Raw genomic sequence first — 16,281 nt, 5'->3', positions numbered from 1 at the left:
AAGCTCGTGCTTGTTGCTCCTTCCATGACCACTGACATCTGGTCATGGTAGGTCACCAGGTCACCACTAGTGATCTATGTATAAAGTGAAATATCTGCACTAACCCAATTATAACAAGTGATAGTAAGACAGGTGCTGCTGCTTAAGATAGCCTGAATATTCAGCTAATAGTAAATGTGTATAAGATAAAGCGCACATCCAACATTAGATATAAGCTTAAAATAGAAGATGAAATTAGTAAATCCAATACTCAATAGTTGATCATAAATAAAGTTCTAAAAATTAACCAGAAAAAAAGAAAAAAGCAAAAGTCCATAAAGTGCTGCAGAGAAGTGCAGATTGATAGATGGACACAATATGTTCACCCGGTGCTCCTGTTCACACAGAAATCAATCAGCGCCGCTTACCAGAACTGTTGGATCTCAAGTTATAGAGATCATACATGCTCACACAAGAATTGGCGGACAGGGAAAAACTCCTCCTAGTACTCCTCCAGGGTAAAAATCCTCTCTAGTACAGCAGGCTGTCCGGTTATATGAAAGTCTCAGAGACACAAAAACAACCTTCTCTAGGTAATCTCCAACATCATGGTATATCATGGGATAGAAGGAAGAGGCGTCATGGTTTAGTATTTTTAAAGATATTTATTTAAAAATATATGTAGCACTTAAATCCAAGATCACAGTAGAAGGTACAAAATCACACAGCCACGGCTCAAGCCAGCAGGCTGATACGTGGTGACATTGAGGATTGCTGTTCCAACTGAAGCGTTCCCCAGACAAGGCATCGACTGGAAGCGGAGGCTCTACCTGGACGTCACTCACCGCGCACTATATAATTGTAAAGCAGGAGAGACACCGGAAGGGCCATTTCTGGCTCTTCCTGTCTGATGTCATCCATTTCAACCACTGGTGATCATCTTGGCACCTAGTGTTGGTCTCATCCTATTGCAAATGTGGAAAGTTAGGATTTTAAAGCAGAACTTTATTCCCCTAAATGTTTAAATTGTATGTACAGCCATTTTTTTTTCTTTAAGAGTACTTCCTTCAGTGCACAAAGTAATGGGAAATTCAAAGCTTTACAGATTTTACAGGAACAGGAGGTGAGGGAAAGTCTTATGATGTGGACAAAAGAGCCATTGACAGCTGTTTAATGCCGCTTACAAACTCAGACGGTTTCCATTCAAGCGGTCTTGCCTACACACGGTCTACCCAAAGTCTGACCAAAGTCCAACTGTCCAGAACGCAGTGACGTACAACACTTACAACGGGACTAGAAAAAGGAAGTTCAATAGCCAGTAGCCAATAGCTTCCATCTCGTACTTGCTTCAGAGCATGCGTCTTTTTTGGTCTGTCAGAACCAGCATAAAGAGGATCGGTTTTCCCAATAGGAATTGGGTCCGTCAGAAAGATTTAGAACATGTTCCATTTCTAGGTCCGTCAGATTGTTCGAAAAGAAAAAAGTCTGATGAGGCCTACACACGATCGGTATATACGATGAAAAGCTTCTGCCTGACTTTTTCTGTCTTACATTCCGCTCGTGTATACGCGGCATTACAGGGGATTTCCAATTACTTTAGATTTAGATTTCCCTATATTTCCTGTTGTGCATCTGGGACATGAAAACGAGGGAAACTTCTATGACATCTGATGCTGTCACATAGACTAAAATAGTAATTACTTAAAGTAATACATTTGTTTTAAAACTTTAAATGCATTCTTATATTAGAGAAAGGGTAATAAGGGTCTAAACTGTATGAGATCCTGGAGTTCAGCTTTAAATCAACCTTACTTTCATGAATTCCACTTTGTTACCGTATTTGCTAAATCAACACGACTTGAACTTGCCCTAGTATGTATGCTGTGCTAATACCATTTCACTGAGAGATTATTCATTCTCTTTAAAACCAATAAAGTTGTTGTTTCACATCTGGTATGTATATGTTAAGTTCCATGGAGATGTGTTAGATGACAAAGTGTTGAAATTCACCATATGTTTCCTACTTGCAGTGTACCAACATGAATGTGAATCGTACAGAGCTGCCATTTAAATATGTTGCAATGATCTCTTAAAGATATCAGCAATAGTTAGAGTCCTGTGTGACATACGTATTTCTTTCTTTGCCATCCCAATGTGAAAACGGCAAGGAAATGAAACTTAAATATAAACATATGTAAAAGATCTTTTAGCTTTCCCTTACCCCTGGATGGTGGTTGGGGACCCCCAGGTATCTTGGTGGGCTAGCATCTCAAACCTCAGGGCAAAATGTTTGATTCTTTGTAGGCTGAAAAAAAAAAATGCATAATGGGCAATGTTCTTCAACACTGTTCCTCAGTACAGGTGTATCTCAGGGTAATGTGTTAAGTGTTTTTGTTTCCTTTGTATACTTATGACTGTAACTCCCAATATGAGGGAAACTTGGATATAAACATGGATTACACCACTATTATTGGTAGCATAATGGATAATGATGAGGTTGCTGATGCTGGGCAAAGATAGAGGGGTTGTTAGACTGTGTTAGACTGGTGTAAGGAAAATAATGTAGATCTCAATGCGAGTAGGACTGAAGAATTGATAATAGATTATAGGAGAAGAGGGGTGATTCCTACGATCCTGTTTTTATAGATGGAGTGGAGGTACAGCAGGTGCATGGGTTTCAATTGCTGGGAGCAATGATTACAGGAGATTTATTGTGGTTGGATCATATATCCCCCTTGGCTGGTAAAGCTCAGCAGCAGGTTATATTTCTTAAGGAAACTGAAAAGAGCTGGGTTTTCTAAACAAGTCTTTATAGATGTGCCATGGAGAGTATTTTGACTTGCCATGTCACTTTGTGGCAGTGTATGTGTACATCTCAGGACATGAAATCCTGGCAGAGGGTGATAAAAACTTCCCAGAAGATCATAGGTGTGACCTGCCTAGCACTGAGGAGCTTGAGGCAAGAAGGTGCCTTTGGAGAGTTCACAATTTTGTTGGGGAAAGTTCCTATCTAAGTTTTTAGGGGGACCGTTTGGGATAGCTTGTTTTACTACTGGGATCTATTTTCTGGAATGTCATAAAATGTTCTAGTGTTTTCTTTTTTTAATGTGTTTATGTGTGAAATGCATGCAGGATTTTATGTGCAACATTGCAAGGGGCTGCAACTGTATTTAATCTCATGATTGTTTTTGTAGAATTATTTAAAAAATGTAAAAAAAATCATTTCTTGATTCTAAATTGACTTTAAGTGTATAATATGTTCAGTAAATTTAAAGATGAACTCCAATAATTAAAAAAAAAAATTAAAAGTCAACAGCTACAAATACTGCCACATTAAAAGTCAGCAACTACAACAGACATTCACCAGCCCAGGAGTCCAGTGCTCTCTTCACTTTGGCCAGTTCTTCAACAAGCTTACATAATTATTGCCTAAACGAGAATTGCAGAAGTGGGAGCAGGTACCTGTCAGAAAAACCTGCTCCCAAAAAAAATAGCAAACATACAAATCTGTTGAGGGGAGGTGCATTAGCAGTACTTTCACTTTTAAGTGAAGGTTCACTTTAAGAAGAGAAGGTTACCCAATAAGCGACAAAACAATGCAGCCCCAAGCATCATCGCTAGCAACAGTCAATACAGGCTACGAACCAGCTGAGACTGGCAATCCGTACTCTTCAGTTCCGTTGGGCAGTTTCAAACAATAAAAAGACTTTCTGGAGTAAGTAGTCAAGACTCCCAAGAAGAACCCCAATTCCTGCCACGAACAGCTTGTAAACAGTTTTCCAGGACACTATTTAGCAGGACACCTCTTCCTCAGATGCTTCTGCAAGGTAGGAAAATCTCCAGGCCTCAGGGCCAGACCTCTCTTCAAGCAAAGGCCTTCCTCAGGCAGCAGGCTTTGGAGACAACAACCCCCAACTCAGTCTCCTCTCCTGGCAAAAGCTCAGGAGGCAAGGACCTTTCTAGAAAGTTACCAAAAATATTTTTATCCTTCTCCTATGGCAATAAACATCCTAGTAGTTAACCAGGGAGACATACATATTAATCACTCAGTAATATTGTGTTTTCTTGCTCAACAATTCTAGGAACACTTTCCTGAACAGGCAGATGTAAACAATAATCTAAGCTCAGGGGAAACCCAAGGAAAGCAGAATTATAACAATCCAAGCTCAAGCTGACTACAACCTAGCTGTACCACTAAATATAGGCTTTGGACACTCCTATTTAGGGCAGGATCCCTATAACTTAATTCTTGTCTAATTATATCATTACCCTTACAAGTTTAATACATTATATCTTCACAACAAGAATTATAAGCACCTTAAAGAGGAAGTAAAGTCTATGGGACACGAACATGAATAATCAAAAGTGCTAATTTTAAAGGCTTATATGCAAGTTATTGTCATAAAAAGTGTTTGGGGACCTGGGTCCTGCCCCAGGGGACATGTATCAATGCAAAACATTTTTTTTTTAAACTGACTTTTTTTGGAAGCAGTGATTTTTTTTAATGCTTAAAGTGAAACAATAAAAATGAAATATTCCTTTAAATATCGTGCCTGGGGGGTGTCTATAGTATGCCTGTAAATTGGCGCATTTTTCCCGTGTTTAGAACCCTTCGGGTCTGGTATGGATTTTAAGGGGAACCCTGCACCAAAATTTTTTTAAAAATGGCGTAGGGTTCCCCCTCAAAATCCATACCAGACCCTTATCCGAGCATGCAACCTGGCAGGCCACAGAAAAAGAGGGGAGGACGAGAGAGTGCCCTCCCCTCCTGAACCGTACCAGGCCACATGCCCTCAACATGGGGAGGGTGCTTTGGGGTAGCCCCCCAAAGCACCTTGTGCCCATGTGGATGGGGACAAAGGCCTCATCCCCACAGCGCTTGCCCGGTGGTTGTGGGGTTAAGTGGGCGGGGGCTTATCGGAATCTGGAAGCCCCTTTTAACAAGGGGACCCCCAGATCCCGGCCTCCCCCCCTGTGTGAATTGGTAATGGGGTACGATGTACCCCTACCATTTCACAAAAAAAGTGTCAAAATGGTAAAAAAGACAATGGCCGGTTTTTGACAATTCCGTCAATAATGTCTTCTTCTTTCCCCCACTTCTTCCTCCACCTTCTTCTGGTCTTCCTTTGGGTTTTCTCCTTCTTTCTCCATCTTCTTCTTCCCCCGCTTCTTCCTCCATCTTCCTCTGCTTCTTCCTCCGGTCTTCTCCATCTTCCTCCGGCTTCTTCTTCCCCACTTTGTCTTTCGGACGATCCGCCTCAGTGGGAAGCTCCTGCAGTGTGACACTTCTGTACTTGTGACAGTTCTTATATAACTGAGGTGACCCTGCCCCCTCTGACACCACGGGAAAGTCATAGGGAAGTCCCCTTGGCATCATAAGGGTCTGGTATGGATTTTGAGGGGGACCCCCACGCAATTTTTTTCATTTTGGTTTGGAGTTCCCCATAATATTCATATCAGACCCAAAGGGCCTGGAATGGACTGGGGGGGGGTCCCATGCTGTTTTTTTCAATGATTTTTATCTATATTGCCGAGACCCGACAATTCATTACAGCCGTGATCAGTTTTAAATGGCAATTTTTCCTTTAGAAATGTCATTTTGCTGTGGTACCGTTCTAAACACGGGAAAAATGCATCACTTTACAAGCATACTATAGACACCCCCCAGGCACGATATTTAAAGGAATATTTCATTTTTATTGTTTCACTTTAAACATTAAAAAAATCACTGCTCCCGAAAAAACGTCAGTTTTAAAAAAAAAATGTTTTCATTGATACATGTCTCCTGGGGCAGGACCCAGGTCCCCAAACACTTTTTATGACAATAACTTGCATATAAGCCTTTAAAATGAACACTTTTGATTTTTCATGTTCCATAGACTTTAACGGTGTTCCAGCGGCTTTCGAATTTGCCCCGAAAAATCGCATATTGTTCGGTGTTCGCAAAACATCCGAACAACCAAAGTTCGGCCCAAACTTATGCTCGGGCCGAACCGTTCGCCCATCCCTATTCACAATCTTCATGATCATACCCATGCAGACAGTGATTAGAACGGAAATCTGTTTATTTCTCGTTCCATGGTTCCTCCCTCCCTGCTAATGATTTTTTTAAAAATAAAACCTTTCTGTTTCCATTGCATGCATTATTTTAGACCCCGTGACATCATCACTGGGTCTATGTGCTGCTCTATGCAACACAGGCACATCATGGCTGGTGGGAGGGGCCCACAGGGTATTGTATAGCTCCCTGAAAGCATCACAGCACTATGCCTTAGTATACCTTTAAAAAGACATCAGTCTGATGGATTGGGTTTCCCTAGGCAGACTCCCCTGGATAACATCCTCATGTAATGCTGAGACTTCATGACTAAAAGAACTGAAATCCAATGAATGAAGTGGGCTGGCCAGGGACAGTTCTGTTGGGGAGGAAAGAACTAAATGATGCTGGATGGCCTCCATCTAGGAAATAAGGTAGGCTCTGTTGGACCTGCTGCAGCTTCTAATATACACTGTGACATGCTTTCAGTGTGCAGTGAATACAGAGTAAGCTTTATCTGTATCGGAAAGGAGCCTGTACAGCTGTGCAAGACTAATGGTTAGGCTGGAGTTTATATTTTTTGTACACTTTAAATAATTTTACAACATATATAAGTGGGCACAGGTTTTGCAGTTCAAATGAAAACGGATAACCAGAAGGCCTCATAACCTGAAAGATCAGATTCTCCATGCGTAGTTCATTTTGACTCTTGTTAAAATATTATGACCAGATTTCTTTGCTATTGCTTGAACAGCCGGAGCTGTTGACAAATAAAATACAAATGAAACATTCCATTGCAGCTCTGCAGATAGACACCTATGTGCTCAGTAAGAACAGAGGTATCCTAAAAAGAGACAGAGAACGATCAATTATTTAAGGGATGCAAACAAGTTCTTCACTGATGTGCCACCACAGGGATGCAAAGTAGCAATGATGTGCTTACACAGACAAGTAAATAATTAACCACCACTGAGCAAGTGTATAGACAATCTCTGAGAGTGTCCTAATTCGAGGAGCATAGCTGGACAGAAACAGGACATGGCAATCACTGGAAGTTGACAGGTAACACCTATCCTACTTATAGAACTGCTGAATCATGGGTGTTCCAGACAATTATGAGACTTACTACCATTTAGTTCTTAGTGCTTAGCTGTAATTATTTATATTACATGTCACATGTATTACATTACAACATTTTAGTGAGAATTCCTTTGCACTATACAGGAGATACAGTTTAATCCCTTGAAGGAAACCTGTACGGAGAGAAATATGGAGACTGCCTTCCACACGTGCTACTTTCCTGGTGGACTCTTGCTTCAATACTTTCATAGACTGGCCAATAACATTCATGTAGATCAGAAAAGCAGAGTCAAATTTGAATGTCTGATCTGCCTTCATGTTCCAGATAAGTAACTCAGAAGGTACTGAAGCGGTTAGATCGGTATGACTGTCAGGGACCTCATATTTGAAGGAGAGATCACCAAATACCTCCCCTCCCCATATTTATTTCGACAAATTTCCCTAAATAATGTATTCAGATACAGTCGTAAATATTTGTGATTTTTCTTCTAGTTTATATTATTCCATTGCAAAGACACATTTATCCAAATGTACTTGCACAGCCATCTGGGAGAATCCTGGTCTGGCAGCAGATGGTGGGAGTTTGTACTGCTGAGATTGATTAGTTCACGTATGTCTAAAGACATTACATAAAGTATGTAAAAAATAAGCATAATACAAATATAGGAAACAGTCTCCATCCAATATACGGTCCTTTTTTTTTTTTCATCACAGAGGAGGTAAGGTAAAAAAATGTCTATGTCTGTCTAGGACTGAGCAAGGAATGTCTATGAAACCTGACACTTTATATCACTAGACAGACTAATAGGAATCTACAAAATTTCTAAAAGTGAACACATAACTTTTCTTTTTAAGTTTTTGAATTAAAAAAAAGTAAGTCCCCTTTCACACTGACGGACAGATTGACTATCCATTGCTCTCTATGGATCCAATCCTGTCCTCTAAAAACAGACAGATGGGGATCTATTCCCCATCCGCCTGACGGATAGGATGACGGACCGCCTGGCCATTTCCATCCGAAAGCCCCATTCAGAACAGCAGCCTGTGTCCGTGTCCACTCTGCATCAGCAGAGGGGACACAGACCAGTCATTCGTCTGCTCTGTGGGGATCAGCGGAGAGATCCCCTGCTCAGCGAGCGGATCCGCTGGCAGACTCCACCAGTCTGAAAGCGGTCTAAAGCCGGGTACACACGGTCCAAATGTCGGGAGACAATGGCCGGTTAAAAAAAAAAAAAAGGCTGACATTCGGCCCATTTGTATGTCGGTCCGTCCAATAGAAGCCGGCCAAACTAAGCCAGGCCTCCTGAAGATGCCATCTCTCTGACGAAGCACATTGGGCTTAGCCAGTCCCCAACAATGTCATCTCTCTTAAAAAATGCGTTGGGCATGGCTACCACGCTACATCATCATGCACACTCGCTGACCGGCGTGTGGAGTCCGGTACAGCCATACAGCTTGTTGCTCTGGAAAAAAGGATTATGGTGGGTTTTTTTTACTGCATTTATGCAATTTTTAGGCTTTTTTGCCCATCTTTATTTGTACTTTGAAGTGAATCCTTTTGCAAGTATTGTGTTGCTTTCTATCATGCTTTAAAATAAATAATTTTTTGGATTACACTATGGGCGCATATTTTCTATCTTCCACCATATCCTCTATGCTGATGGAGTATTCCTGACGGGACACATGCCTGGTGTCTGGAATTGTCCTCAGGCTCATCCAAGGGATTTAATAAGCATGTTTGACCATTTATCTGATGGTCCACTGGATCTGGTAAGAGGGTATCTATATGGTGTCACTCTGTGGTGGATGCACAAGAAATTGGAATTGTGGGGACACTCATATGAGAAATGGAACGTGGATTCAGTTTTTGAAATTTATTGCATACACACATTTTTGGAACCTTTGCTGATTGATTCTTATGGACTAACTTCATGTTGTCACATTTGCACTTTATACATTTTTTGTCACTTTTTTGTTTTTATTAATTGTATAGGTGTATCACTGCATCATTAATAATTTTGATTTAGGGCTACTTTTTTGTTGCTTATGGTCTATTTAAATCCTTAGGCTTTTAGTTACAAAATTACTCAGATCGTATTTCTTTCTTTGAAATTCAGCTTGAATGAAAGCTGGTAAGTAATTATCAATATATACACAGGGGCATTTCCTGAATGTTGTAGGCCTGTGTGCAAGATCATAATTTGGATTCCCTTCCTCGAGAAAAGGAAAATGCAGCATGCTGCAGCAAAAGAGGGGCATGGTTTTCATTGGGCTGATTATTGGATGTGACTTGAAGGGTGTTGTTAAACAGAGCATGAGACAACTTGCATAGTATAGAATGAGGCAGTGTTGAGTAGGAAATGTACAGTATAGTGAACAGAATGGGTTGGCGCAGATTGAAAAATGTGCAGTACAGTATCCAGAAAACGATGATGTGGAATAGGGAATGTACAGCGCAGTGTACAGAATGTGGAGGTGTGTAAAAGGAAATGTACAGCACAGCATACTGTGACATGGGGCTGTTAGCTCTCAAGGTAGATGTGTTTATACAGTGAGTTTACTCCACGCCAGAAGTACATTTCAGGGCTTTTCCTGCACACTCTTTTATTTAAAAGAAAGCAAAAAGTTTAGAAACAAACACATATCGTCCCATGCAGTGGGTTCTCACCATCAATATGACAAAACAATATTCAAGCCTTCTGGCTCTCTTTATCAGCTCTGTATCACGGGCCTCATGCCTTGGTCTTCTAGAATGTCTAGCACCTGTGCACATTGGTAGTACACAAATGCTGTACCTCTTCCAGCTCTGTGTCTTTCGTTTACAGCTCCCAGCTGTTCTGTCTGTCATAGACTTTCTCTCTGACTGAGGCCTCTGGTTTGTGGCACCTCTGACCCTCGGGTAAGACCCTTTCTCTCAGCTTTTTTCTCTCAGACTCAGGCCTCTGGCTTGGGGCACCTCTGACCCCTGGGTGAGACCCTGTCTCTCATCTTCTTTGCCTGTCCTGTCCTGGACAGCACACGTGCATCTCTTGTCTCCCTTACAATCACTAACCCCTTTGGGGGGGTGGAGCACTGACCTCGAATTCTGATACCGCTGTAGCGCTACCCTCGTGAGGGCCGTTGGTAGAATCTGTACCCCACTGGTTGCCCCAACTCTGCAAGTCCTCCGATACCTCTGACACCCTGGGTTCAGCCATTTTTACCAATTGTCACTAAAAATAATGAAATTACACACTACAGGTGAAATGATTTACTGAGGCAAAAGTGGCACGTAGAAAAGCATAACATAAGTCTGTACGTCATAAAGGCAACTTGTTAGAAATAATACATCACTAGTATGCAATGTGATTGTGTGATCTAAAGTTTTCTACTTAGTAATACAAAATAGATGCAAAGAAACACTGGGCAAATGCAATCCCTTTAAATCCTTGAGGCCTATGTGAACAGGCAGCAGAGAAGCAGGGGACTGACACTTAAAAGAACTATGTTAGACCACTCCCCTCTATCTCCTCAGCCCACAGGCACTGAACATCAATTACTGACAAACATTCAGCAAACTGTTGTATTAAGGTTGACTGGATCCTTTAAACAGAGTTCCAGAGAAATGTGAGCAGACCCCTAGTGCTAAATAATCTTAATCTCTTAGGAAGATGAGGAAAGAACAAAAAGGAGTTAATGATCACGCCTTGGAATCCGGCAAATCTTCAGCTAGCACTCAAGTATGATGTAGGAAATAATTCTTTAGTTGTGGAACAGAGCAAATTTAGCTGTTGTGTAATCAACTCTTTGTAATTGCAAACTTTTCTTGTATAACCTACAAGGACATGGTCACCATGTATGTTATTTCAATAGTATTGTATCCAATAGGGTCACAGATGACAGAGATTGTAAGGGAGACAAGAGATGCATGTCTGCAGTGTGCTGTCCAGGACGGGAAAGTGTCTATTGATGATAAAGAGCTTGCTTCCTGTGGGATTACAAGTGTCAGAAATATGGGCGAAGGAAATGATGTTTCTTTGCAGTGTCTATGGATTAAAATGGGCAGGTGCCCACTCACCAATCAGCACAGAAGTTGCTGGCAACAATGCAGATGATGATGATGATTTCAGGCTCTCTCTCTGGGACCTGGCTCAAGGGATGGCGTCCGATCCTCTGATCACACTGCACCACAGCCTACCCATGTCTGAAGTGCAGGTAACGATGAAGGTTCTGGATCAACCTCCAGACCGCTGCCACTAGGAAGTGATGCTGTCCACATATGTCCCTCTGGTTGCAGCTGTACGGCTCCTTTTTATGCAGACCGTGACTCGGCCACAGCTCACACTGGTGCAGAGCTCCTGCTGGCAGATCCAGGCCGACATCCAAAGAGAGCGGTCTGGGCCTAAGCCAGCCTTTTTATATTCTCCCCCAGCAGTCTGTTCTTTCCTCCTGTGCAATTTGGTGGTTGTAGTTCAGGCCAATCCTACTGGAATTGAAACCCCAGCACTCTGCACTACACATCCCAAGATGCTTTGCTGTGCTATATTTTCTGTCAGGAAATGACATATGGCATATGGAAATGACATATGGAGTCCAAGCCAACAGGGAGGGAGGGGGACAGCTTCACATTAAAGTGGAAGTAAACCCACCTGTCGTTTTCAGCCAAGGAAGCTGCCATCTTGGCCTCTGTTTAATCTACACCTGCCATGATGCAGCACATGTGATCAGTTAAGACACCAGCCATTGGATGGTTTGACAGTTTGGTTGAGAGCACAACCAATGGGAGTGTCACGTTTCTGGCATGTGCCGGAAATGTAACCGTTGTATGGATGGGTTTTCTTACGATTTAGCACGCTGCATAATGTCCCTGAATTGCAGGCACAATTGCCAGCTCCGGGCTACACTGCTAAAAGAGCAGCACACCCCTGTGCCATTAGTGGGTCTGTTTTCTCTAAAACCTGCCAAGACTGCCTTATCACATAGTGCATACCTCCCAACTGTCCCTGATTTCGAGGGACTGTCCCTGATTCGGAAGAATGTCCCTCTATCTCTCTTTCTTCCTTATTTGTCCCTCATTTTGGTCTGATCTATATAGTTGTATATAAAATGCACTTTTTATCTTTCAAAAAGTGTTTCCCAGAGGTAAACCTTTCATCCAAGTTCTAAATTGCTGCATTTGTAAATTTCAAAAGCCAGTATAAAGGAATAGTAGTGGTAAAAAAGAAGCACTTGTTGGTTTAACCAATCTTTTTTTTTGTATAATTCTCCTTTAATCCTTTAAAGGGACATGGCAGGGGGTGTATCCTATGCCTACATACTTTTGCTAATAGATGTCCATCGTTCCCATCTCAAAAAGTTGGGAGGAATGCATAGTGGCATGGCCTCTTCCTGCCACAATAAATAATATGAAGGTGTGGAATAAGGACTGTAAAGAGCAACGTACAGAATGAGGTGATGTGGAATAAGGAATGCACAGGGCAGTGTACAGAATGTGGAGGTGTGTAAAAGGGAATGTATAGCACAGCATACATAATGTGAAGGTGTGGAATAGGGAATGTACAGCACAGTGCACAAAATGTGGAGGTGTGGAAAAGGGACTGTACAGCACAGTGTACAGAATGAGGTGATGTGGAATAGAAAATATACAGTGCAGTGTACAGAATGAGGAGGTGTGGAATAGGGAATGTACAGCACAATGTATGAATGTGTGGAATATGGAATGTACAGCACAGTGCACATAATGTGAAGGTGTGGAACAGAGAATGTACAGCACAGTGCACAGAATGAGGGGGTGAAGATACTAAAATGTACCCCCCATTCCCCTATATTGAGATGGATGGAGCTGGTGCAACCACATGTACAGTGACGGAGCTGGCAGAGTGGGCAGAAATGACAACCCTACAACTAGCACCATTAAAAAATTACCAGGATGGGGAGAGGCTTTACAATATGGTTAAACCTGTTTAAAAGATTACCTGCATCTAGGCTGATCACTCACATGTGATTGCTGCATGAGTGGTTACACATGAGTGACCACAAATGGCTGCAAGCAATGGCATCCTTTATTGCTTTCAATGGGGCTTTCTCTCGCAGCTAATCTCCAGGAACCCCCAAATGGAATCGGTGTTGGATGCACTCGCAGGTGTCATGAGAAGTCATGGTACTTACGACATTATTTTCTTGTAACCTCAGTCAGTGCTCTCTGCTAACCTTTTTCTCTGCCATATTTTGGGTGAGTGATGTACATGCAGGCTGGCAGATGACATTTGCAAATGGTATTTTTGGCAGTGTTAGTAGCACTGCTTCTTTAGCAGCACACTCCCTTCTTGACTACTTGTGCCTCTGTCACTTCTGTCTCGTGTGGTGCTGGCATCCTCCCAGCACCCAGCATTAAGTCAGCACCCGCTCCCCATCATACATAGTCACATAACTTCTTTAAACTGCTGCAGCTCAGACTCAGAAGTCAGAAAATACTTAGTTAATCCCCGCAGACATGTTGTGTAGTGTGTGAGAGTACATTGGGCCCCATCCCCTTGTGTGACCCACATTGCACACGTGGAGGATACACCTTTGTGTACGCATCATAATATATGCTTTCCATGTACCAAAGAATATCAAATAATGTGCTTGTTTTATAAATATGTAATACTCTAGTTATTTACTAATGTTGGTCTAAGTATGAAAGCACAGATATTAGATGGTAGGCTTCATGCTTCTCATATGACTGTCCTAGAATTGGCAACCTTATTCCTCAAACAGTAGTAGAAAAGTTATTTTGTATTGCTCTTTTAGACCTTTTTCATATGGGCGGTTGTTCTGCTGCTTATAAATGTATGTGTTTTTATTTTGAAGTTCCACCACTACTGGGACAGAGATCACTCGCATTTGTACACTGCAGTAGTAAATACTTTCCTTTTCTATAGCAACTGATTCCTTTTTTGTTTTATATTGCAAGTACATCGGTCCTGCAAACTGTTAACGTTATTTTTTCAAAATGCACACCACTATATGTTATGAAAATGTTGCTAAACACATTGTGTGGACAGGGCCATAGTGATTCATTGCAAAAAAATGTTTTACTATTGTATGACGCTTCTATCGTGTCTGGTTTTCCAATTCATTAGATTCCTGCATCATGTTTTTGCTGTGTGGCAGTCCAATTGCTCTATACACTGAGATGGGTCTTTCCCAATCAGGGGGCCAAGACATACATTGAGCCTTGGATGCCAATTGGCCATTTTTAAAACTAAAACGAATTTTGGATACAGACCGGTCGGCCATTTTTAAAACGAAAATGAGACCGTGATATTTTCTGGCCGTTCGACAATCTTTGATAAGGAACAAGACTTGGTAGTCATCTTTGTGGGACATATTGAAAATTGATTTATTGACAATTAGGGTGTAATTTTTCCTGCTGAATAGATTTATACTTGGCTTGGTGACTCGCGGCTCGTTAATTACATCAGTTATGATGAAATGCGTTAGAAAGAGATGACGTCGCTATTGCCTGTTCGAAATTTTTGTAATACCTGGAAGCACTTGTTACATCTCTTGGGAATGACCTTCATGTACAGCACTGTTTTTATGATTCATATGTGAGTAGTCTTACATTTTACTTTTAATAAAAGTGTTTTACTGATTCACGCTATGTGGGCATTTCTATTTTGATTTCATGGTGGAATCCTTGATAGCAGTGGCAGTAGCTGGACTATTTTGCTCAGCAGTGGGTGCATTCTGGTAGTACCTCTGCATTTGTGCTTGGCACTATGGGCAAAAGGGGAGGGGAAAAAAGGGAGGGGAAATTTTTATTTTTTTTTGAAAAGCCTGTGGCGTGTGAAACACACCCAAAACTCCACCCAGTGCCAAAAAAAGTGCACACACATAAAGAGTGAAACACAAAATGTGCAACGGGTGTTACACTAGTCCTCCCTAGGAAGGACCTTACCCTGATCCCCCGGGGCTTTAGGCTCCTGACGGGGACTGAGGTACTTCACTAGGTCCATCTGGCCGAAACCAGACAGAGCCCTTTCTCTAGAAGGTCTGCCGAAACAGACCCACCCACGTACTCGGTGGGACTCCCCCGAAGGGAGACCCCATGAGAGAGGGCGAACCAAGCCAAAAGGCCTATGTCCCCCCCTCCCAAGACTTTCAGGGTAGGCCCGAGGACCCACACCTTACTAAACACACAATGCCAAAACATGTACACACCAAACAAAATAATACAAAAAAGTGACAAACACGGGGTTCAAAATAGGAAAGTGGGGAGAAGGTAGTAAGAGAAGTGGAAGTGTGACCATTGTGCAATACAATGGCCAGGCCATTCGGCCAGGAATAAAAATTTCCCCCAGTCCTAGCCAAAGGGCTCGGCCCTATAGGCATGTGTGAAAAACGTGTGTATGTTGAAGTGACTATGGTGCCATAAATCAAAGTGACCCTCACTCACAGTGATTGTACGGCACCCCTGAACTACCACTTCAGGGGCACATTCACCACAGGCTTTTCGTCCCCACCCTGACCAACAACCCAGACCAGTGCAGCCCCCACCCCAGGCAGAAAGGCATGAAGTTCTGAGAGCTTAGGGAGAGCCCTTACCATCAGGCTCAACCGTTGTTCCCATCACTCCTACCTAATTAAATTAGGGAAATACTAACCGCTACACCGGTGGGAAAGGGGATCCAGTGTTCTCTCCAGAAAAACTGACCGGAGCTAGAACTACCCCAATCTGGGCCAGAAGGCCTGGGACCCGACCCTCTGGCTAGACCCAATGCAGCACCCATCCTCACCAGGAGCACCCTGACGGCTCAGACTCGACCCTGACTGATGTCTCTTAGGGCACCCAGACACGAGTCTACCAAAACCGCCCTTCCAGGTGCAATGACACCATTGGATTTGCATCTGCCCTCCCCACACTTGGGAGTAGCATAGCACCTCCTCTGGCAACTGATAAGAACAGATACTACACTTGATCTTAGCCAAAAGGCCGAGAAGCGATGGTAAAAGTACCCTTTTGCCAGTTAAGAAAAGGAGTAAATGTCCCTCATTTAAATGGCCTCTTTTTCCAGTGCCAGGGGCATCAGCCTCCAGGCAGTCGCGACGGCCTCCACCGTCAGGTTCAAGAGGTAAAACTCAGAGTCAACCCCAGGGACAAAAGAAGTCCTGGGGGAGGAAATCTACAAGACAGAATGCTAAAGCCTCTTTATGAAGGG

General features: G+C 42.5%; 1 pseudogene; it reads right to left on the bottom strand.

The window, feature by feature from the left end:
- Positions 1 to 15,957: 15,957 nt before the first annotated feature.
- LOC141130789 (U2 spliceosomal RNA) lies at positions 15,958 to 16,067 on the bottom strand (annotated as a pseudogene).
- Between the last annotated feature and the right edge of the window lie 214 nt (positions 16,068 to 16,281).

The sequence above is a fragment of the Aquarana catesbeiana genome, linkage group LG02 (assembly GCF_042186555.1).
Source record: "Aquarana catesbeiana isolate 2022-GZ linkage group LG02, ASM4218655v1, whole genome shotgun sequence".
Classification (NCBI taxonomy): Eukaryota; Metazoa; Chordata; class Amphibia; order Anura; family Ranidae; genus Aquarana; species Aquarana catesbeiana.
This window is presented reverse-complemented; position numbering and strand designations above follow the sequence as displayed.